Genomic DNA, 24185 nt, shown 5'->3' with positions numbered 1-24185 from the left:
TTAATTCAAATTAAGATTTATATCTATTTTTAATTTTTCCTAGGCTGTTAGAATTTTTGTGATTATGAAAACCGATGAGTTTTCCAAAGAGATCAGTTTTAGTATTGTTTGCCCATCTAAGGTTCTATTTGGTCACTTTTCACATTGATCACTGGCCTTGAGCACGCCCGTACCTTGAGGTAGGGGAGGGCATCCGGGTCACCAAAAGGTCATAGATGCTTTAGGTTTTGAGAAGTCAGGTCATCGACGACTGAGAACTTCCCGACCTCCACTTAGTTCTTGATGCTTTTCTCGTCTCGAGAATCTTGGTCGTCGATGCTTCTCGTATTGAGTCCCGAGTCCCGAGTCTCGAGACTATACTGCGCGAGCGACGCACGCGTTACTAACAATGTGTACTATCTGCATTGTTCACCCCTCTCTCGTCGGCGATGATTCCAGCGAAGCTCGAGACTTTTTTGCGTCTCGATGCTTTTTTGAGTCTCGAGACTCAAAAAAGTCTCGAGCATCGCTCTAGTCATCGGTGCTTTCATTCAATACCTAGTCATTGGTATTGGGTATTGACGTTATATCATATTTTAAACAGCTAACAAAACACAAACGTCGTAAATAGATCAAAATGGTTATAGGTATCAATGTTTTATTATTATACAAAGTGAATTTATTTAATGTATTTTAAGTTTTAATACAAAAAAGCCATCCAAAGCTCAGTTGAAGTGCTACTTCTCGGGAATTCCCGACTTTTCCTTGGTCATCGAGTTCGGGAAGTTTTGAGTGTTGGTGGCCGATGACTTGAGGTATCATCGAGACTTCCGCTCGACACTACCTTGAGGCCTAAGGCCTAAGTCTTGACTTTGTCATCTTTCAACATCCTTTCTTAATCCAAATTTTGCTTCAGATAGTTCCTGCAGCGTTACTATTATTTATATAGCTTTGTTCGTGTACTACATGTTTGTTTGTTTGTTTTTTTGTTTGTTTGGTTTTTATTTATTTTTTGGTTTTTATTTTTTTTTTTTGGTGTTTTTTTTTTCTTAGAACAGTTTATTTGACGGAATAGCTAGCAAAGTTGATTTGCCAATAAGGAGCTTTCAGTCCAGATGCTAGGACATTGCTTTGCTCTTGGATCTTTGTTATACCTACTTCTTTTCTCTGTCAAATTAGTTTCCCTTCGCTTTAAATTTTCATTTGGTGCGTTAGCAGGTAATTGCAGGCTTGACATCTGAGTGCAATTGGAATGGACTGTTTGAACATTATTATTATTATTATTATTATTATTATTATTATTATTATTATTATTATTATTATTATTATTATTATTATTATTATTATTATTATTATAGTTGTATTTTTATTACCATGCACTTTTCACTACATTTTGTCTTGCCTTTTGAAGTAAGGTCGTTTAATAAATATTGGACTGAAATCAAACTACATACAACCTATTTGTTTAAACTTTTCCCTCATTGTTACTTTGATTTTATGTCACTCGTTGCATCTTTGTATTCTGTTCTCGAATTCACGAACAGCCACTTGAAAATAGGGGGATAATTAATTCCAATAGACATTGCTGTGAGATTTTGTCCTCGTCCTGGAGTACTGTGGTTGGAATTCCCCTTAGGGTAGGGGACAGTTGGCTGTCTTGGGCTGGTTGTTGATTGGCCCTTTACCTTGCTGTCTTCCCCATCGCCCTTTTATCATTATCATTTATTCTTTCCATGTTCTTATTCTGGAACAGAATTGAGACCATTTGGCTCCCCCTGCCTGGAATCATATTATAGTAGGAGAGAGATAGTTAAATGACTTTGCCCAGCATTTGACATGTCTGTGAGAAGTGATACTTTTATTTTTTTATTTTTGTAAATCATCTCTCTGACTCTGAGTCTTGATAAAATATGAGTATGAATAACCATCTAGTATTTATCTCCTTTTGGCGAGCAACCCCGTTTCAATGTCTGTGTGTGTTGATACTCGGTGGTCATACATTGGGTAGACTGCTGCTGTGACATATTTAGGCTTTATTCTTAGGTGCCTGTAACCCAAGATTGCAGGCATTTTTTATGTTTTGTGTACATTTTTGAAAAATACAATCATCAGGAATTAAGAATGAAATACACCATTAAAAAGCTTGCTTGAAAACCTTTAAAATTATGGTACGAAATTAGCCAGCTACTTTCACAAATAACGCCATGACCATGGTGACCAAAACAGTAAAGGGTAAAAATAATGTTTTACCTGACAGTACAGTGAGCCATATCGGCAGCCACGTGAATTGAGTTATCAAAGTGCCTAACACCACTGAACTATATGAGTGTCTAGGGAGATCAAAATGGGCCATCTTGGCTAGAAAGACCAAGATTTTGGCTTCCCCGCGTAAAACCACACTTCAATTTCTGTTTAAGGGACGATTATTTTCTTCTATCTAGTTATTGCTTTAAAAAAAAGCTTTGTAATATCATTATCATGACCCCCCCCCCCCCCCCCCCCCAAAGTCAGAAAAGAGATTGCAAGTTATCGGCCGTCCAACACACATAATTTAGCACAGTGAAAATAGTGTCAGGTTATTTTCACCGTACGGTGATAATAGCCCGAAAGACTATTTTCACTGTATGTATTAGCCAATCAGAAGCCAGGAAATGAACTGGGACGTTGTAGTCTCAGCGTCCGGTCCATTTGAATTCGATCCGACATCATTTTCCTCCTAAGACAAGACGGTTTTTAAAAAAATGAAATAGTTTGCCGAAAACAAAAGCGAGGGAGGCCTCCCGAAAGCTCCTCGTTATAGCATTTCTTTCAATTTGTATTTTCACTTTGGACCTCGTTTATCTATTCAATTTGTCATCATATAGAACAAGCCTTGATAGATTTGTAAAAGTTTGAAATTTCCTAATTTGACCATTGTTTTGATTCTCGGCCACCATTTTGATTTGTGAGGTATTGAAAGGTAGTGCAAAGCAGTCCTAGGGCTGTTTTTTTTTTTTTTCTTTCTATTAGGGATAGCTAGAGATCGTTAGTTTCCCCTATTAGGGTGGTTAAAATTAACGGACTGACTATTTTCACCGTACGGTGAAAATAGTGTTTTAGTCTATTTTCACCGTACGGTGATAATAGCCTGACAGACTATTTTCACCGTATATATTAGCCAATCAGAAGCCAGAATACTAACTGTGACGTACTATGTGCCTCTGCATCCAGACCATTAGAATTCGACCCGACATTATTTTCTTCCTGCGTGCAGACCAGTTTAAAAAAAAGAAAAAGTTTGCCGAGAACAAGGGAGGCCTCCCGAAAGCTCCTCGTTATAGCATTTCTTTCAATTTGTATTTTCACGTTGGACCTTTTGTCAGACGTTTATTTATTCAATTTGTCATCAAGTTAAAAATTTCCTAATTTGACCATTGTTTTGATTCTCGGCCGCCATTTTGATTTGTGAGGTATTGAAAGGCAGTGCAAAGCAGTCCTAGGGTTGTTTTTGTTTTGTTTTGTTTTTTTCCTATTAGGAGCAGTTAAAGGTACTAGGTTGTATTTTTTCTTAGGAGCGAATATTCGGCATGATGAGCTTTCGGAAGGCCTCCCAAAGCTATAATAATACAGGCGGGATGGAGGATTCGGAATTGGTTACAGTTACCGATGAAGCTTTCCAATTCGAAACCGCGACCTTTCTGGTACAACAACAACACCTGGCCGGGGAGGGCGTGGCTCTACTGTATGAGTATGAGCTATTCACAACTCGAGAAGTAGTGATTTCAATCTCTATGTCTATCTTGAGCCGCTACCTCCGACTTCTTGAGGTCATGGGTTCAACACAGACAAACGCCGCGAAGTTTGTTAACTCCCAAGATACCATTATCACCGTACGGTGAAAATAGTGTGTCAGGCTATTTTCACCGTACGGTGAAAATCTTCCACCAAGATATTACCGTACGGTGAAAATAAGTCTCCCACACTATTATCACCGTACATTGAATATAGCCTTCTACACCATTATCACCATACGGTGAAAATAGTGTCAAGCTATTTTCACCGTACGGTGAAAATCGTCCACCAAGATATTACCGTACGGTGAAAAAAGCCTCCTACACTATTATCACCGTACGGTAAAAATCGTCCACCAAAATATTACCGTACGGTTGCTGCTGCTTCTTATGGTTCACACTATTATGTTATGACGATCGACCCAATCAGCAAAGTCCGGTCCGCATTCGTGCACCGTCGCGAACCCGCCTGGTAGCATCGTCACAACACACCTTTCGACTAGATGCTCTGCCTTTTCGGGTTCTTGCCCACAGCGTGGACATATTGGACAGGAAGTTAGACCCCACTGATGTAACGCACCGGCCGTTAGGCAGCTCCTCGACCGAAGCCGATTTGCAGCTACCCAGTGTCTCCTCTTACTGGTATCAAAGCCTGGCAACTTCTCACCAAGCTTAGAGGAGTGTAGGTCCCGCCCCCACGAGGGATTGAATTCGTCCAAACCGACTTCCATCTCGTATGTGCAGCTCTGTCCGTAGTCAGGGATTCTGCGTACAAGGGTTGCCGGGACTTATTTCGGCTCGAAACGGGGGCACCGTTCATTATGCGCATGAGAGGGGTATCCCCATTCCCTCTCTCTTTGATCTTACTCAGCCAGTTACACGTAATGGTCTCCCTCCGGACATCGGGGGGCTGGATCGCTGCCATTATCGGGCCCCATTCTCTAGGGGTTGTTGCTAGCGTTCCCGACACTATGTGCATCGACTTGCGAAGTTTTACATCCACCTTCTCAACGTTTCTGCTTCTACCCCACACTGGAGCGCAATACTCCGCGGTGGTATAGCATAGTGCCAGGGCGGATGTTCTCAGGAGCGCTTGGCTAGCGCCCCAAGTCGATCCCGCCAGCTTCCTCAGAAGACTGTTGTGTTTCTCTATCTTCCGGGCAACCCCTTCGAGATGAACCCGATAGGTAAGGCTGCGATCCAACGTCACCCCTAAATATTTTGGACGCGGCTCATATGGGAGTGGCTGGTCTCCGACTAGGACATTCAGTTTACGGGTGTGCCAACCACTGCATAAGTGAAATGCAGTGGCCACGGTTTTTGAAGTGTTCATCTTCAGGTACCACTTGTCAAAGTAGGATTTGAGTCTGGTGACGTCCTCGCTGAGTACGCTCTCGAGGCGGGTCCACACTTTACTCTGAGTAACGAGTGCCCAGTTGTCTGCGTATCCCAGCCTCAGGGAGGAAGTGTTCGGCATATCGCTAATGTAAACGTTAAACAACATTGGCGCAAGTACCGACCCCTGAGGGACCCCATTCTTCAATTTCCTTACTTTGCTCGTGACGTCTCCCAGCGCGACGTGGAATTGCCTTTCCCCTAAGATCGAAGAGAACAACTTCAAGGTCTTTTTGCACCTTATGATTGTTGCATTAGCCCATCGCACCAGACCGTATCGTACGCCGCTGATAGGTCTATAAACACAGCACCTGTTTGCTGTTTTTTTTCTCGAACCCGTGCTCAATATGCTCTGTAAGGGCAATGACCTGCTCCGTGGTGCACCTCCCTTCCCTGAAGCCTGCCTGCTCAGGTGGCAGGGCAGCGTCTAGGACCGGCCCCCATCGGTTTAATAGAACGCGTTCCAACAATTTGTAAAGACAGCTCAGCAACGATATGGGTCTGTAACTGTCTGCCTCCTTCGCCGGCTTCCCTGGCTTCAGGATGGCAACTATCTTCGCGTGCTTCCACACTTGTGGAAGCTTTCCTTTTGCAAGGATGTCAGACATTGCCTCTTCTAGCCAGGCCTGTACCCCGGGGCCCAGATGCGTCACCATATCGGGATATACACCATCTATCCCTGCTGCTTTGCCGTTCTTCACTTCGCTAATGGCTGCACCCACTTCTCGGGGACTGAACGGGGCCGTCCAGTCCGACTCCTCCGCAGGTAGCGAGTCCAAAATCGTACGGTACGCCTTGCGGACACCGCGCTCAAAAGCCTGATTAGGACCCGCTTACTACGGTTCTTAATGTTCTTGGCAATTGTGTCTGCCTCGCATTCCGGTGCAGCCTTCGCTAAATTCCGATCTGGGTCCAATTTCTTTATCAAACGCCAAGCGTGGCGGCTGGAGTGTGTAAAGTCGAGACTTTCCACGGTCTCCTGCCACCGTTGCTTCCTTCCCTCTGCCAGAGACTGAAGTAGTCTATCGGCTGCGTCCTGGGACTGGGTCTGCTGGTACTCTCGGTACAGCTCTTCCGACTCTGCTGTCCAGCAAGGGGTGTAGAATTTCCGTTTGCCCCGTGGAATAGAGCGTTGAGCGCTCTTAACCAGTAGCCTACTGAATCTGGTTATATTCTTGGACTTGGGAGGAATGGCAGGGCAGACCTGCTCGATATAGGAACTGAATTCCTCCCAGTCAGCCTTCCTGAAATTCCATCTGCAAAGTGGGAGAGACTGCACCCTCGGTATTGTCACCCCAGCTGTGACAAGAACCGGCCTGTGCTGGCTATGCGGAAAGTCCCCGAGGACTGTCCGCTTCACCTGCAGCGGTTCACCGTTCGCGCCTTTCGTTACGAGGGTGAGGTCTGGAGTATACTCCTTCTTATGGCGGGTGCCCCGGAAGGTACCCTTGGCTGTAGGATCGTACACTAGGTGTAGATCATTACAGTCCATCCATGAGCGGAGTTGTCTTCCTGCCTCGTTGCAGTCTCGGTAGCCCCATTCGTGATGGTGGCTATTAAAGTCTCCCAGACAGATGGAAGGATGGCTGACCACCGGAACCGGTGGTGTAGTCCAAGTCGCTCTAGGTGGTTTGTAAATATTATGCAAACACAGTCCACCTACTTCCACGGAAATTCGGTTCACCCCATTGCTGTCCGTTACGCTCTCAATGACCCTTACCTTCGATGGCTCTTTAGCGCAAACGCTAACCCCTCCTTTGAGCCTCGAAGTGTCCTCGCGTTGGACCACCGTATAGCCTGGGATCTGGAATCGGGAAGATTGCGCGCCTGAATAGAGGTGGGTCTCTGTAACAGGAGGGTATCTACGCAGTGAACGGCCAATAGCTTTGATAAAAGCTCATTTCTTGCCATACTCTGGCTCTCGACGTTCAGGGACAATATGTGCGTCAGTTCGCCATCCCCGCCGTCGCATTTTCCGATCGGCAGGCCGCGAATCGATTGATGCATGGGACGTTTGCTTTTTTTTCGGACGTGCCGACGACCCTGGCGACACGAACGCGGTATTATTTGGCTAGGCGGCAGACCGCTTCGCCATTGACGGGACTGATTGGGACTCGACATAAGGATAATAGTGTAGCGCCCGGGATAGGGCTGCTATTCGGGCACCGGATTTGGATCAAATTTAGTCACACACCGGGGCGAGCAGCTCATGTGGCTCGTTGGCTCGATACCCGGGATGGTCTCGTGACGGTCGACCGGGATTTACACCTTTGCCCTCCCGTGTGCCTCAAGCCCCCTCACCACTGCAAGGTAAAGATCCACGAGGGGGACCGTACGGTGATAAAAGTCTCCCTCACTATTATCACCGTACGCTGAAAATCGTCCGCCAAATTATTACTGGATGGTGAAAAATGTCTCCGACATATATCACCGTACGGTGAAAATAGTCTCCCACACTATTATCACCAAGATATTACCGTACGGTGAAAATAGTCTTCCACACTATTATCACCAAGATATTACCGTACGGTGTAAATAGTCGGCCCCACTATTATCACCGTACAGTGAATAATATAGCCTTACCGTACGGTGAAAATAGTGTGTCAGGCTATTTTCACCGCAAGATGAAAATCGTCTCCCACACTATTATCCCCGTACGATGAATATAGCTTTACGCACCATTATTATGAATATATGTAGTCTCCCGCACTATTATCACCGTACACTGCCTGAATATAGCCTTCCACACCATTATCACCGTACGGTGAAAATCGTCCACCAAGATATTACCGTACGGTGAAAAAAGTCTCCTGCACTATTATCACCGTACACGGAATATAGCCTGCCACACCGTTATAGTGAATATAGTCTTCCACACTAATATCACTGTACACTGAATATAGCCTTCCACACCATTATCACCGTACGGTGAAAATTGTCCAGCAAGATATTACCGTACGGTGAAAAAAGTCTCCTGCACTATTATCACCGTACACTGAATATAGCCTGCCACACCGTTATAGTGAATATAGTCTTCCACACTAATATCACTGTACACTGAATATAGCCTTCCACACCATTATCACCGTACGGTGAAAATCGTCCACCAAGATATTACGGGACAGTGAAAAAATTCTCCCACATTATTATCACCGCACGGTGAAAATCGTCCACCAAACTATTACGGTACGATGAACAAAGTCTCCCACACTAGTATCATCGTACGGTGAAAATCGTTCACCAAAATATTACCGTACGGTGAAAATAGCCTCCTACACACGGTCAGGCTATTATCACCGTACGGTGAAAATAGCATGACAGACTATTTTCACCGTACGATGAAAATAGCGGCTTCCTAAAATTAAAGGTACTAGGGTGTATTTATTCGAAGGATTAGTTGAGCGAATATTTCGTAAGGCCTCCCACAGCTATAATAATACCAGCGGAATGGTGGATTCAGAATTGATTACAGCTACCGATAAAAATCGCCCACCAAGATATTACCGTAAGGTGATAATGGTCTCCCACACCATTATCACCGTACAGTGAATATAGCATTCCACACCATTATAGTGAATATTGTCTCCCACACTATTATCACAGTATACTGAATATAGCCTTCTACACCATTATCACCGTACGGTGAAAATAGTGTTTCATCAACCAAGATATTACAGTACGGTGAAAATAGTCTCCCGTACACTGAATATAGCCTTCCAAACCATTATCACTGTACGGTGAAAATAGCGGTTTCCTTTTTTCTCTCTCTAATATTTTGGTCTTCTAAAGTAATGCCGTATTTTCATATATAGAGCAACTGTCTCTTCATGTTGTAGTAGTTTTGTTCATATAATAATAGCACGCCACCCCAACCAAAAAAGAGTAAAAACAGAAGAGAGATTGCATGTCAAGTAATCAGCCTTTTACTCGAACACAAGTTATCTTTTAAGGGGAGACCTACCAAAATCTCCTAGCGCTAGCATTTCTTTCAATTTGTATTCTCACTCTCACCGTGGATCTTTTATCATGTGTTAATTATTCAATTTGTCATCATATAGAAGCATATTAAAAATCTCTAGAGCAAACCTTGATAGATTTGTGTAAGTTTAAAATTTCCTAATTTGATTATTGTTTTGATTCTCGGCCGCCATTTTGATTTATGAAGTATTGAAAGGTAGTGCAAAGCAGTCCTAGCCTTTTTTTTCTATATTATTAGGTTTAGGTCGAGATCGGAGGATTTTTTTTCTATTAGGATTAGTTTTAGTAAAGGTGCTTGGGTGTTTGTTTTTCCTATAAGTATTAGGGTTAGTTAAAGGTACAAGGTTATAGTTATATTTATTCGTAGACTGAATCGTGGGAATATTTGAGTTGTTTCCCTTGGCATTAGGAGCTTTCTGAAGGACTCCCCTTTTTAGTTTTCATTCTTTTGTTCTTCAATTTTCTCTTAATTTCGTTTACATTTTCATTCACCTTTCTGGAGGAGGGGGAGGGGCAGGGTGGTATTATTATTGCCATTGCTAAGCCAGTTTTTAAAAAAAAGAAAGAATATGAATTTGAACTTGAACAGCAGCAAAACCAAACAAGTAATAAATAGAATTTTTAAAAATATCAAACTCGCCTCTTCACCATAAAGAGAAACAATTCCATAAACGAAAATACGGTTTTACATTGTCATTAGGTTAGGAAGCCAAAATTGGCCAGGGACCAAGATTTTGATCTCCCTCCTAGTCTCCTCTCCTACTCAACTCCAAGCCTCTCTCTCTATGAAACTTTAGTTAATATTTATTGGTGGACATATTATGAAAGTCTATAGCCATAACCGCTAATAAGATCTCCCTTTTCATGTGACAACAAGATATGAAGTGAGTAGAAAAGTGCCAGAAGACAATAGAGAATAAAAAAATTTTTTTCGCGCGGTGGTGGGGTTTGAACCTGCGACCTTATTGGTACGACAACTCCGCCTGGCAGGTGAGAGCGTGGCTCTACCGTGTGAGCTATCCACGAACACAAAAATATTCGTTTCAAACCCAAAGTCATTTCTAGATCCCTCTCTCACCCACTTCTTGAGATCGCCGATTCGTTCACCACCATCGCGAAGTAATTTTGACCAGCAGTTAAGCTTAATAGCCAATATTCTCATCACAAACATATAACATAGAAACGATTGAGACATTGAGTATGCTCCGGTGTATGGGGTGAATTTTTAATTCAGAAAAGTGAGTGGAGCAGGCACTTATGTTAGTAACAACAAGATATGAAGTGAGTAGAAAAGTGCCAGAAGACAATAGAGAATAAAAAATTTTTTTTCTCTATTGTCTTCTGGCACTTTTCTACTCACTTCATATCTTGTTGTTACTAACATAAGTGCCTGCTCCACTCACTTTTCTGAATTAAAAATTCACCCCATACACCGGAGCATACTCAATGTCTCAATCGTTTCTATGTTATATGTTTGTGATGAGAATATTGGCTATTAAGCTTAACTGCTGGTCAAAATTACTTCGCGATGGTGGTGAACGAATCGGCGATCTCAAGAAGTGGGTGAGAGAGGGATCTAGAAATGACTTTGGGTTTGAAACGAATATTTTTGTGTTCGTGGATAGCTCACACGGTAGAGCCACGCTCTCACCTGCCAGGCGGAGTTGTCGTACCAATAAGGTCGCAGGTTCAAACCCCACCACCGCGCGGAAAAAAAATTTTTATTCTCTATTGTCTTCTGGCACTTTTCTACTCACTTCATATCTTGTTGTTACTAACATAAGTGCCTGCTCCACTCACTTTTCTGAATTAAAAATTCACCCCATACACCGGAGCATACTCAATGTCTCAATCGTTTCTATGTTATATGTTTGTGATGAGAATATTGGCTATTAAGCTTAACTGCTGGTCAAAATTACTTCGCGATGGTGGTGAACGAATCGGCGATCTCAAGAAGTGGGTGAGAGAGGGATCTAGAAATGACTTTGGGTTTGAAACGAATATTTTTGTGTTCGTGGATAGCTCACACGGTAGAGCCACGCTCTCACCTGCCAGGCGGAGTTGTCGTACCAATAAGGTCGCAGGTTCAAACCCCACCACCGCGCGGAAAAAAAATTTTTATTCTCTATTGTCTTCTGGCACTTTTCTACTCACTTCATATCTTGTTGTTACTAACATAAGTGCCTGCTCCACTCATTTTTCTGAATTAAAAATTCACCCCATACACCGGAGCATACTCAATGTCTCAATCGTTTCTATGTTATATGTTTGTGATGAGAATATTGGCTATTAAGCTTAACTGCTGGTCAAAATTACTTCGCGATGGTGGTGAACGAATCGGCGATCTCAAGAAGTGGGTGAGAGAGGGATCTAGAAATGACTTTGGGTTTGAAACGAATATTTTTGTGTTCGTGGATAGCTCACACGGTAGAGCCACGCTCTCACCTGCCAGGCGGAGTTGTCGTACCAATAAGGTCGCAGGTTCAAACCCCACCACCGCGCGAAAAATTTTTTTTTATTCTCTATTGTCTTCTGGCACTTTTCTACTCACTTCATATCTTGTTGTTACCAACATAAGTGCCTGCTCCACTCACTTTTCTGAATTAAAAATTCACCCCTTTTCATGTGTAGATTTAGTTGCAGTACAAGTGGAGAAGAGAGTCAGAGTGATGATGTGCTAAGAAGATAGACGCGGTTTTCTTTTTTTTTTTTTTTTTCTTTTACGCTAACATCCTCCAACTCCAATAATAGAAAAAAGGAAAAAAGCATCTATCCTAGGGGTAGAGGTGACAGATTTAAATAGGCTAAGACTAAGGAGGATGTAAAGTCCTCCGACTTAATTATTTTACCGTCAGCTTAAACTTACTCTTCATCTTGATGCCATTGACCATGTTCCTTTCACGTTTCAGTTTTGCTTTACCTACTCTAGCTACCTATTATCGAGGCAACTCCACTCCTTTCTCTTGTTTAGTTTTGGCGGGTATTGAGGAAAATTTCTATCGATACCAATAATACTCTAGACAGTAGTCAATATATTTAATTATTTACAGCGATGGTTCACCCATGGAGGACACCTAGGTACTGCCATACTCTAAATTTATTAAATCCTTTATTTCTTCCATTTAACTCCAAATATAGATGTTAAATATTCTTTAAAAGCCATTTTACCTAGTTTAACCCAATGTCAATACTATTTTGGTATCGATAAAAAGCATCACGTGACCACGTCGCCATTTTAGCCTCGGATTTGGCGAGCACTCCGTCCCTCAGGCGAGCCATTGCCACAGACCGGTAGCGCCATCTGGTGGACCGGGGCAAAATGTCTCGCTGCCTCACAATAGCTCGCCTATGGGACAAGCCTCGGCGGAAGATAAACTGTATTGTACTTTGTACAATCAATATGACATTGCAGTCACAACAGTTCAGATGGCTCGGTGACTCAGTGACCAGTGCAACAACTCGCCGCGCTGTGTAGGGATTATTATTATTATTATTATTATTATTATTATTATTATTATTATTATTATTATTATTATTATTATTATTATTATTATTATTATTATTATTATTATCCTCATCATCATCATCACCCAAAAACTAGACGTTTTCTCTACCAGTCAATTTATCCTCTTTGCGACCTATTGCCTCAAGACGGTAATATTTAAATTTCAGGGTGATTTACATTCTGGACCTAGAAATTCCCGTGAAAAAATATAAAACGTCGGTAAAGTTTATCTGGTTTATTCAATAGAATCAGTGTTAATTCGTATTGTGCGAACCAGTTTTTTTTAACATGCCACTTTTTTTCCCTTTTGCACACGGTAATATCCAGTCCTACGGAAGAGTTGTTTGACACTTCCAATGAGATTGGAACCAGTTGTTTTTTTGGGGGGTTTTGTTTTTTTTTTTTAAAAAACTCCACTTTTATTTCCTTTTACACAAGGTAATATCCAGTCCTCTGGAATCGTGGTTTCATACTTTCAATGAGTTTGGAACCAGTTTTTCGACATCCCAGAAGAAGAAGAAGAAGAAGAAGAAGAAGAAGAAGAAGAAGAAGAAGAAGAAGAAGAAGAAGAAGAAGAAGAAGAAGAAGATGATGATGATGATGAATGAAAAGAAGAAGAAGAAGAAGAGAAAAAGAAGAAGAAGAAGAAGAAGAAGAAGAAGAAGAAGAAGAAGAAGAAGAAGAAGAAGAAGAAGAAGAAGAAGAAGAAGAAGAAGAAGAAGAAGAAGAAGAAGAAGAAGAAGAAGAAGAGAGGAGGAAGAAGAAGATGAAGATGAAGAAGAAGAAGAAGAAGAAGAAGAAGAAGAAGAAGAAGAAGAAGAAGAAGAAGAAGAAGAAGAAGAAGAAGAAGAAGAAGAAGAAGTGATAACCAGATCTTCCGTTATCTCTAAAGAACGAATACGATTTTGACTTAATAATTATCAAGCCTCTAATCAGCTTGAAGTGTTTTGGATGTGCTTGACTCTGGCTTCCTAATCTAACAGATAACAAGACATTAATGATCACAACGAGATCATGTGATCTTCAAATTTAGAAGTAGCAGTACAGATGTCCCAGGACAAAACACCTTCCATCTCATACCGTGGGACGCTAGATATAGGTAGTTTGAAGATGACGTCACACAGGTCTTTGTTATTGTTTTTTTGCCATTCGCGTTTATGAGTAATGCTCATTAAACTGTATTAACCTGACTATAATCGTTCATGGATACACACGGTTTTGTGTGTTGGTCCGTTATACTTCCGGATGGCAATGTTATGAGCTTCTTATCCAATCGCATACTATCTATAAAATACACATTAAGTTTTGTATTTCTATCGATTGGGAGAGGGGGGGGGGATTCTGTCTTTATTTTTCTTGCTTTTTTCCTGTAATTATATCTGTCTGATATGCACCTATTTGTGGATCTGATTACCAAACAAATTTATGGGCTTGTTTCAACATTATTATCATAATGGACAATTTGAACGTGGGTTTAGACGACGCGCACTTATTCGCAGGTCTGGTAACCCAATTCCTTACGGGATCATTGTTATTATGGAAATCTCAACAACAAAAATGGCGCAAAATAGGGAATTTGATTAGCGGAAGAGTAGCGTCCCTTGATTGGACGTCACCCATAGTCTGTGACGTCACCGGCGGAAAAGCTATTAGAGAAAGAACGTCATGTTGGTTGTGCGCATGCGTCTCTCGTCGCCAATCTTCCGCTAATATCATTCCCTATAGTGTCCATTACAACAATGTTAACAATGTTAAACTAGACCCATAAGTGGGTTCGGATGTCAGACCTGCATATATGAACACGTCGGTTTTAGAGTATATCCAGCGGCTGTTTGTGCATTAGAGCTGCAGTGGTGCAGTTCTCCCTAATGTAGATTCCTTCGATAAAACTTATCGAAACTCATTAAATGTGTCACATATCATTGTCTTGTAGGAGTGATCTATACCGATTTGTAACAACATTTTCACGAAATAAGGCTATAGATAGAATGCGCTTGACCAAGGAGTTCACAAGATTGCCATCCGGAAGTATAAGGGACCAACACACAAACTCTGTGTAACCATGAACTTTTATAGTCTTGTTAATACAGTTTAGTGAGAACAACTCACAAACGCGGATGGCAAAAACAATAACAAAGGCCTGAGTGACGTCATCTGCATACTATCTATTAACTGCTTATCCCTACCTAACAGATGGAATAAGATACGATAAGATAAGATAATATATACTTTATTGATCCTGAATGGAAATTATCATAATAAATAAATTATCATAATAAATCAATCACCATAATAATTCAATTATCATAATAAATCAATTATCATAATAAATAAATCATCATAATTAATAAATTACCATAATAAATCAATTATCATAATAAATCAATTATCATAATAAATCAATTATCATAATAAATAAATTATCATAATAAATAAATTATCATAATAAATCAATTATCATAATAAATCAATTATCATAATAAATCAATAATCATAATTAATAAATTATCATAATAAATCAATTATCATAATAAATAAATTATCATAATAAATCAATTATCATAATAAATCAATTATCATAATAAATAAATAATCATAATTAATAAATTATCATAATAAATCAATTATCATAATAAATAAATAATCATAATTAATAAATTATCATAATAAATAAATCATCATAATAAATAAATTATCATAATCAATAAATTGCCATAATAGATAAATTACCATAATACATCAATTATCATAATAAATCAATTATCATAATGAAAGATGTTTGAAAAGGAAAAAAAAACACACCGTTAATGGAGATGCAAGCGTTGAAGCTCCAGACTATCAGTTGACCCCGGAAACGACGTCACTTTCGCGAAGCTAAAAATAAACAGTCAATGGCATTCTTGTAAAAACTGATGCTGGCAAGGCTGTTATTTTAAGACGGATGGGTTGATTGACGCCGATAGGAAAACGTTTTCCTGGAGTCGTTGACAAGTAAAATGTTGGTCTTTACTCAATTTGACTCGTCATTTTATTCACCTGTAAAGGGCTCTGATTATATATAAATATGGGATAATGATGTTGATGATGATAATGATGATGATGATGATGATGATGATGGTGATGATGATGATGATGATGATGATGATGATGATGATGATGATAATGATGATGATGATAATGATGATGGTAATGATGTGATGATGATGATGATGATGATGATGATGATGATGATGATGATGATGATGATGATGATGATGATGATGATGATGATGATGGTGGGTAATGATGGTGATGATGGATGATGATGATGATGATGATGATGATGATGATGATGATGATGATGATGGTGGTGGTGGTGGTGGTGGTAATGATGATAATGATGATGGTAATGATGGTGATGATGATGATGATGATGATGATGATGATGATGATGATGATGATGATGATGATGATGATGATGATGATGATGATGATGATGATGATGATGATGATGGTGGTGGTAATGATGGTGATGATGATGATGATGATGATGATGATGATGATGATGATGATGATGATGATGGTGGTGGTGGTAATGATGGTGATGGTGATGATGATGATGATGATGATGATGATGATGATGATGATGATGATGATGATGATGATGATGATGATGATGATGAGAATAAAAATTTCGCGTCGATGGGGTCTCGAACCCACGATTACTGTCACGACAACTCCGCCTGGCCGCGAGAGGCACGCTCTGCAATCGACACAATCCACCACTCTCTAATATGACGTCGATTGCAGGTCGTCCCTCTCGCGGCCATGAAGAGTTCTCTTAACAGGAGGGGCGTGGGTTCGAACCCACATCACCGCGATGGTACTGTTCTACTCACTCCATTTCTTGTTCCTAAAAATGAGCAAATCTCCACAATTTTCCCAGATAAGTCTCTCTAAAAATGAGCAAATCTCCATAATATTTACCACATAAGTCTCCCTAAAAATGAGCAAATCTGCCTACTTTTTCCCCGATAAGTCTCTCTAAAATGAGCAAATCTGCCTAATTTTACCCCATTAGTCTCCCTAAAATGAGCAAATCTTCCAAATTTTTTTCTCCCATATTTTCTATAAAATGAGAAAAAATCTGCCAAATTTTTTTTTCCACAAGTTCTCCTAAAATGAGCAAATCTTCAAAGTTTTTCCCATAAGTCCCTCTAAAAATGAGCAAATCTTCCTATTTTTTACCCCATAAGTCTCTCTAAAAATGAGCAAATCTTTCTATTTTTTACCCCATAAGTCTCCCTAAAATGAGCATATTTTCCTAATTTTTTACCATAAGTCTCCCTAAAATGAGCACATTTTCCTAATTTTTTACCATAAGTCTCCCTAAAATGAGCACATTTTCCTAATTTTTTACCATAAGTCTCCCTAAAATGAGCACATTTTCCTAATTTTTTACCATAAGTCTCCCTAAAAATGAAAAAAAATCTCCCTATTTTTTCCCCCGTACATCTGTCATGTCTGGATACGTCCTATTTCTTTTTCGTCAAATTGTAATTAAGACGTTTTGTCAACAAACAGCATCGCGTAAGCTTTATTTTTATAATTGTGTTCTTGAGATAACGCGACTATGACATCCGTGATCGTTTGGGAACATATCATGTTTGTGTGTGTGTGTGTGTGTGTGTGTGTGTGTGCGTATTTATGTTACACATTTTCTCAAAACAGTATTATGTCGGGGTGATCAAGGTGTTAAAAACGGAATTTTATTCTTAGATTAAGATATTTACGCTAAAATAGGAAATGCCTTTATTGGAGAAAGTGAATTTTGGGTCTCAAATTTCAGAGAAAAAAAAATTGAATCTCCTTAGGGGCAGCGTGGCTCAGCGGCACTGTCTTTGCTTCGTACCCGAAAGATACCGAGTTCGATGACCCGCCGCTGCGCTGTGTGACCTTGAGCAAGTCACCTCGCCCTAGCTTAATTTGCGGCACTGCACTGCGGCTCACGCCTGGGTTATTCCTGTCTTCTCTTGGAATAGACCTAAGAGACAAATTTCCCCTATGGCATGAATAAAGGGAATTTTATTTATTTTATTTTATTTTTATCTCTATTTATTTAGAGTTTATAGTTCATTTTCTACAGCCAGTTCAACCCAACTCGATGTGAGATTGATAGCATGAGTAATATATTTATTTTTATATGTGTGTTTGCGTGTGTGTGTGTGTGTACATTTATGAGTGCGTGTATGTTTTTGTGTATGTGTACATGTATGAGTGTGTGTGTGTTTTTGTGTGTGTTTGTGTTTGTGTGTGTACATGTATGAGTGTGTGTGTTTTGTGTGTGTTTGTGTTTGTGTGTGTACATGTATGAATGTATTGTGTGTGTGTTTGTGTTTGTGTATGTTTGTACATGGCGTGTGTCTCTGTGTGTGTGTGTGTCATGTGTGTTGGAGAGAGTTTGATGACGTAAAAGAATCGTGATGTGACCACGTGACTTTTTCACAGCCATCTCCATTATTATTTTAGCTACTCCTAGCCTATCAGTCAAGTCATTGAATCTACGCGTCGCCATCGTTAACATAATATTATAGCCTGACACTAGAACCAACCAGGACTTATAGTGAGTTGTCGTTAGTTTTGCTCAAAGAAGCAAGTGATTCCATTGGTTGACCTATTGAATACAACTCACGATTTGTTTTATCTTGTGGCCAAAGACTTGTCTTTTGACGTCATTTGTTAGTCGGTGTATAATAGGTTAGAAGTAAAGAATGGCTACGATCTGCGTTAGGCATTAGTCATCAGTAGTTGTGGTTGTTCCCATATAAATAGAAGCTGTGTGTGGACAGCAATAACTAATATACAAAGATGAAAATACCAGACTTTTTTCTTTTTCTTTCCATACAAAAAACAAACGGAACGTTTCGGTCTATAAACCTCTCTTCAGCCAAAAACAAAAACAGTTCAAAGTTGATACATCGCGTTAAATCCAGATAAACCGGAAAAAACGTTCTCGGCACGTTTTGGTTTTTCATCATCGTCTTTCTTGATTCGATTAGACGTAAGGAGAATTTTCTCCCGTTATCTTGGATGTCACGTGATGTATAAACTTTGTATTTGTTATTCTCATTGGCTGAAGAATGGTTTCGAGCCGGAACGTTAAGTGTTGAATATTTTGTTATTTTGCATATATTATTATATTCATTTTTGTATATTAGTTGATTTGAAATCTTTTCTATCGTGTAGTGAAAACCAGCTTTTGTCGTTTTGACAATCAAGGCGGCCAGCGCATCGTTGTCAAATACCATCCAATCTCCATTCAAATACCATCCAATCTCCAGTCAAATACCATCCAATCTCCAGTCAAATACCATCCAATCTCCAGTCAAATACCATCCAATCTCCAGTCAAATACCATCCAATCTCCAGTCAAATACCATCCAACCTCCAGTCAAATACCATCCAATCTCCAGTTAAATACCATCCAATCTCCAGTCAAATGCCATCCAATCTCCAGTCAATCATAATTAATTATGAAGTCAAAGGTCAGTTTCACGTGCCTTAGCCCATTCCTTACCACCCTTATGAAAATCGTCACATTTGTTACGATGCAGCCAACATTTTTCTCATTCTAATTTCTCTCGTACATCATAATATTTGAACGGAAATGTTTACTATAGTTAAAGTATATTAACACTGTGCTGAAAAAAAATATACATAGCAAGAACTAACAGCTTTTGTGTTGAAGTGAAATAAATCTATTTTTGTATAGGTTGGGTGTGAAGTTCTGGGAAAAATCCGGAAAATGGCCGGTAAGGAGAGAGTAAACCCATGAAGTAGGAAGTTGAAATGGTTAATGTTTGTGAGATGAGTGCGGCTATGTGGTGTAGTGGTATGACGTTCGCCTTCCGAATGGAAGGTCCAGGGTTCGAGGCCACGCTCGAAGTGGGACATAGTTGTGTCCTTGGAAAAGGCTCTTTATTCACATTCTCTCGCCATACTCGTGAGTAAGATCAGTATCTTTATAACGTTGTCTCTGTCCGAAAATATGTAATATCGCCTAACAGGCGTCATGATTTGACCTACATGTTAAGTGTTGTTGATAGTGATCTCTTGTAAAGCGCTTTGACCAAGCCCAGTGGCGTGGCATGCTTACAGTATAAGGTGGTGCTAAAATCAGAAGTAAATCACTTGAAACATGCTATCTATATTTGTAAATACAAAAGAAAGAAAGAAAAATTAAGGTAAAGACTTACTCAAATAAGTAAGAGGCGGTATAACCATTTCTCAATTATTTTTTTTTTAATGCTGTAATCCATTCTTAAAAGATGGATGCGGTGCCAGGCACCAAATCAACCAATATAGCCACGCCCCTGAATATTCGCGAGGACGAGAGACGCATACGCACAACCAACATGACGTTCTCTCTCTAATAACCTTTCCGCCGGTGACGTCACAGACTATGGGTGACGTCCAAATCAAGGGACGCTACTCTTCCGCTAATCTCAGTCCCTATATAAATGCAGAAGTAAATGCTCATGAATGAGTGCTCCAATTACTGAGTAATCGGAGAGTTTATACTTTGTATCGAAGCTACCCGAAAAAGAGTCCAATGCAAATTCAAATTCAACGTTTTTTATCTGCAAACGGTGAAATAATCATCAATGCAGATTTTAGACAAGTATGTGGTGACTTTCTTTGTAGAGTCCTTCTCGCACGTTTAGTGGATATTGTGCTATATAAATGCTCAGGGATATTTTTTCTATCACACACTACTTGTGCGGCTATGTGGTCTAGTGGTATGACACTCGCTTTCGGATCGGAAGGTCCTGGGTTCGAGCCTCGCTCGGCGCATAGTTGAGTCCTTGGAGAAGGCTCTTTACTCACATTCTCTCACCCTTCTCAGGTGTAAAATGAGTACCAGGTCGTTAACAGCGAAAAAAGAATTATACTATCGCCGGAAGTCATATCCCGTCCTACATGTTAAATGTTGCTGTGGCCAGGGACCCTTGTAAAGCGCTTTGAGCACGTTTAGTGGATATTGCGCTATATCAGATCTAAAAAAAAATTATACTTAGATTGGTGAAGTAATACATTATATTATGACAGCATTTTGGAAACTTAAACCCAAAATTTCATTTTTTTTTTAAATTGCTTTTAATTTTTTCTTGTCAGCATTTGGATCATTCCGGTATAATACTGACAATGGGTCACCTATAAGCATTCTTCACAGGTAGCCCAAAAGAAATCCACCTGGAGCTCTCCGTGGCCCGTGGCTGTTGTCCAGGTGGTGACAAGCATTCCTTCCTAAGAAGAATCGTCTTTTCTTGCCTTGAAGAGCAGAAAAATATTTAAGATCAGATAAGTTGAAGTTTTCTTTGTACTTTTTATAAAATCAAAGGAATCTTATTCTTTTTAAAAAATATGTATCACCAAAACATTTTATTGATCTATTTAGGTTTCCTTTCAAGTGTTTGGTTTGATAATCATAAGATTATTAGACAACTTGATTTAGTCAAACGAGCAACTTACAACTTGAAATGGTAATTTTGTAAATTATTATTATTATTATTATTTATTATTTATTATTATTTATTATTATTATTATTTATTATTATTATTATTATTATTATTATTATTATTATTATTATTATTATTATATTATTATTATTATTATTTATTATTATTATTTTATTATTATTATTATTATATTATTATTATTATTATTATTATTATTATTATTTTATTATTATTATTATTATTATTATTATTATTATTATTATTATATTATTATTATTATTATTATTATTATTATTATTATTATATTATTATTATTATTATTATTATTATTATTATTATTATTATTATTATTATTATTATTATATTATTATTATTATTATTATTATTATTATTATTATTATTATTATTATTATTATTATTATTTATTATTATTATTATTATTATTATTATTATTATTATTTTTTTTGTTGTATATTACTATACTATACTTAGTTTGCTTAGTACTACTACTACTACTACTACTACTACTACTACTACTACTGCTCTACTACTACTACTACTACTACTACTACTACTACTACTATACTACTGCTGCTACTACTACTACTACTATACTACTTACTACTACTACTACTACTACTACTACTACTACTACTACTACTACTATACTACTACTACTACTTACTACTACTACTACTACTACTACTACTACTACTACTACTACTACTACTACTACTACTACTACTACTACTACTACTACTACTACTACTACTACTACTACTATACTACTACTACTACTACTACTACTACTACTACTACTACTACTATACACTACTACTAATACCACTACTACTACTATACACTACTACTACTACTACTACTACTACTACTACTACTACTACTACTACTACTACTACTACTACTACTACTTCTTCTTCTTCTACTACCACTACTACTACTACTACTACTACTACTACTACTTCTTCTTCTACTACCACTACTACTACTACTACTACTACTACTACTACTACTACTACTACTACTGTAGTAGTAGTAGTAGTAGTAGTAGTAGTAGTAGTAGTAGTAGTAGTAGTAGTAGTAGTAGTAGTAGTAGTAGTAGTAGTTTGATATTCGTCTCAACTTTTTGGTTTCTTGCAAGTGTTTTTCTTTTTTAAATATTTCAAAAATTATTTTTGTTATTTTATACATTCGTTCATTAATCAATGTATCAATTAATCAAATCATTACTTGATTAATTCATTTCTTTAGTTATTTGATTATCTCTATATTTGATTATTTGTTCATTTATTCATATATTTTTTTTATCTATTTATTTTCCATTTTTTCTACGTGTTTCACTTATCTATTTGGTTTTCTGTGTCTTTCTCTGATCTCTGATCAACCTTATTCTGGAGAAATCCCAGATGAGTCTTCAATAAAGACAGTAATATTGTGATAAACAGCAACAACGTGTTACTTGAGTGTGTTTTAATCTTCGATATACGTGACTGAACTGTGTGTGTGTGCGTGTGTGTGTATGAGTTTGTGATTGTGATTGTGTGTTTGTGTATGTGTGTATGTATGTTTATGTATTTGTGTGTACTGTGTTGGTTTTGTCACCAGGTGTAGATTCTATGTTGAACGGGGAGCGCTTTGTTACATGTCTGTGTTTATAAAATTGTTGATTGTACGATATTGTTTGTGATTTCGTGTTCGTCTTTATTACGAGGTGTCATCAACATTGCAAGCAACACTACTATCATCATCATCATCATCATCATCATCATCATCATCATCATCATCATCATCATCATCAATCATCATCATCATCATCATCATCAATCATCATCATCATCGTCATCATCATCATCATCATCATCATCATCATCATCATCATCATCATCATCATCATCATCAGCATCATCAAATACAAAACTGATAATAACAGCTTCTAAAACAAAAGAACTAAATTCCAAACACGGAACGTTTCGGGCACATAACCCTTCTTCAGCTAACAACAACAACCGAATATTTCTCTGGCGTCGATCTGTTTTTTTTTCAGTTATGTATTTATGTTTTATTATTGTTATTTTGTTGGCTGAAGTAGGGTTATGAGCCTGAAACGTTCCGTGTTTAGTGTTTGGTTCTTTTTTTTTTTTTTTTTTGGAAGGTGTTATATTCATTTTTGTTTTGTTTTTTACTTTTTACAGTCCACAACTAGTAGTAGATTAGTACTTCGTGTTTTACCCATTTTAATTCATTATCTAAGAGAATCATCTTTTTCCCTTTTGTATCATTACCAAACTTGTCACTTGTTACTTAACCTCTGATAGTCGTTATCCTCACACTGGTGAAATATTTAATAGGGAATGAGATTAGCGGAAGAGTAGCGTCTCTTCATTAGACGTCACCCATAGTCTGTGACGTCACCGGCGGAAGAGTTATTAGAGAGATAACGTCATGTTGGTTGTGCGCATGCGTCTCTCGTCCTCGCAGAAGCGGAAGCGAGGACGAGAGACGCATGCGCACAACCAACATGACATTCTCTCTCTAATAACTTTCCCACCGGTGACGTCACAGACTATGGGTGACGTCCAATCAAGGGACGCTACTCTTCCGCTAATCTCATTCCCTATTGATAATAAAACATAATAGTAATAATCACGATAGTGCATAATGTCTTCAAATTCTATTGGTATCTTTATACAACACTTTATCCTATACATTATCTTCCCGTAACAATTTTTAGAAGTGCATGAATCAATTTCCCGATTAATTGTATGTTTATCAATAAATAGATTCCACGACTCATTGGTTTTCTAATGGGATTTCAGAAAATGGAGCAACCACAGAGCCACCAAAACCCACAACAAAAAAGCCAACACCCCCAACACAACCAACCAAAACGCCAACACCACCTGCACAATCAACCAAACATCCAACACCACCTGCACAATCAACCAAACATCCAACACCACCTGCACAATCAACCAAACATCCAACACCACCTGCACAATCAACCAAACATCCAACACCACCTGCACAATCAACTAAAAAGC

The 24185-nt window shown here is 38.8% G+C and overlaps 1 protein-coding gene and 1 long non-coding RNA gene across 3 annotated transcripts in view; both read left to right on the top strand.

Moving 5' to 3' along the window:
* Positions 1-18142: 18142 nt before the first annotated feature.
* LOC144976390 (uncharacterized) lies at positions 18143-21146 on the top strand. Of its 2 annotated transcripts, none has more exons than XR_013646098.1 (3): positions 18143-18229; positions 18853-19151; positions 20782-21146. It is a non-coding gene; the product is annotated as an uncharacterized LOC144976390 (long non-coding RNA). The 2 variants fall into 2 exon arrangements; XR_013646099.1 differs by having other exon boundaries at positions 18853-19609.
* A 2776-nt stretch (positions 21147-23922) lies between these two features.
* Positions 23923-24185, top strand: part of LOC144976389 (oncoprotein-induced transcript 3 protein-like) — a 10573-nt gene continuing 10310 nt past the window's right edge. Inside the window, exon 1 of the mRNA XM_078920654.1 lies at positions 23923-24185. This exon is cut by the window's right edge and continues 164 nt beyond it. The gene's annotated coding sequence lies outside the window, so the exon portion shown is untranslated.

Source organism: Berghia stephanieae, chromosome 7 (genome assembly GCF_034508935.2).
Source record: "Berghia stephanieae isolate SIO BIC M18660-M18661 chromosome 7, UCSD_Bste_1.3, whole genome shotgun sequence".
NCBI lineage: Eukaryota > Metazoa > Mollusca > Gastropoda > Nudibranchia > Aeolidiidae > Berghia > Berghia stephanieae.
The sequence above is the reverse complement of the archived record's forward strand: the minus strand, read 5'-3'. Positions and strand labels throughout refer to the sequence as shown.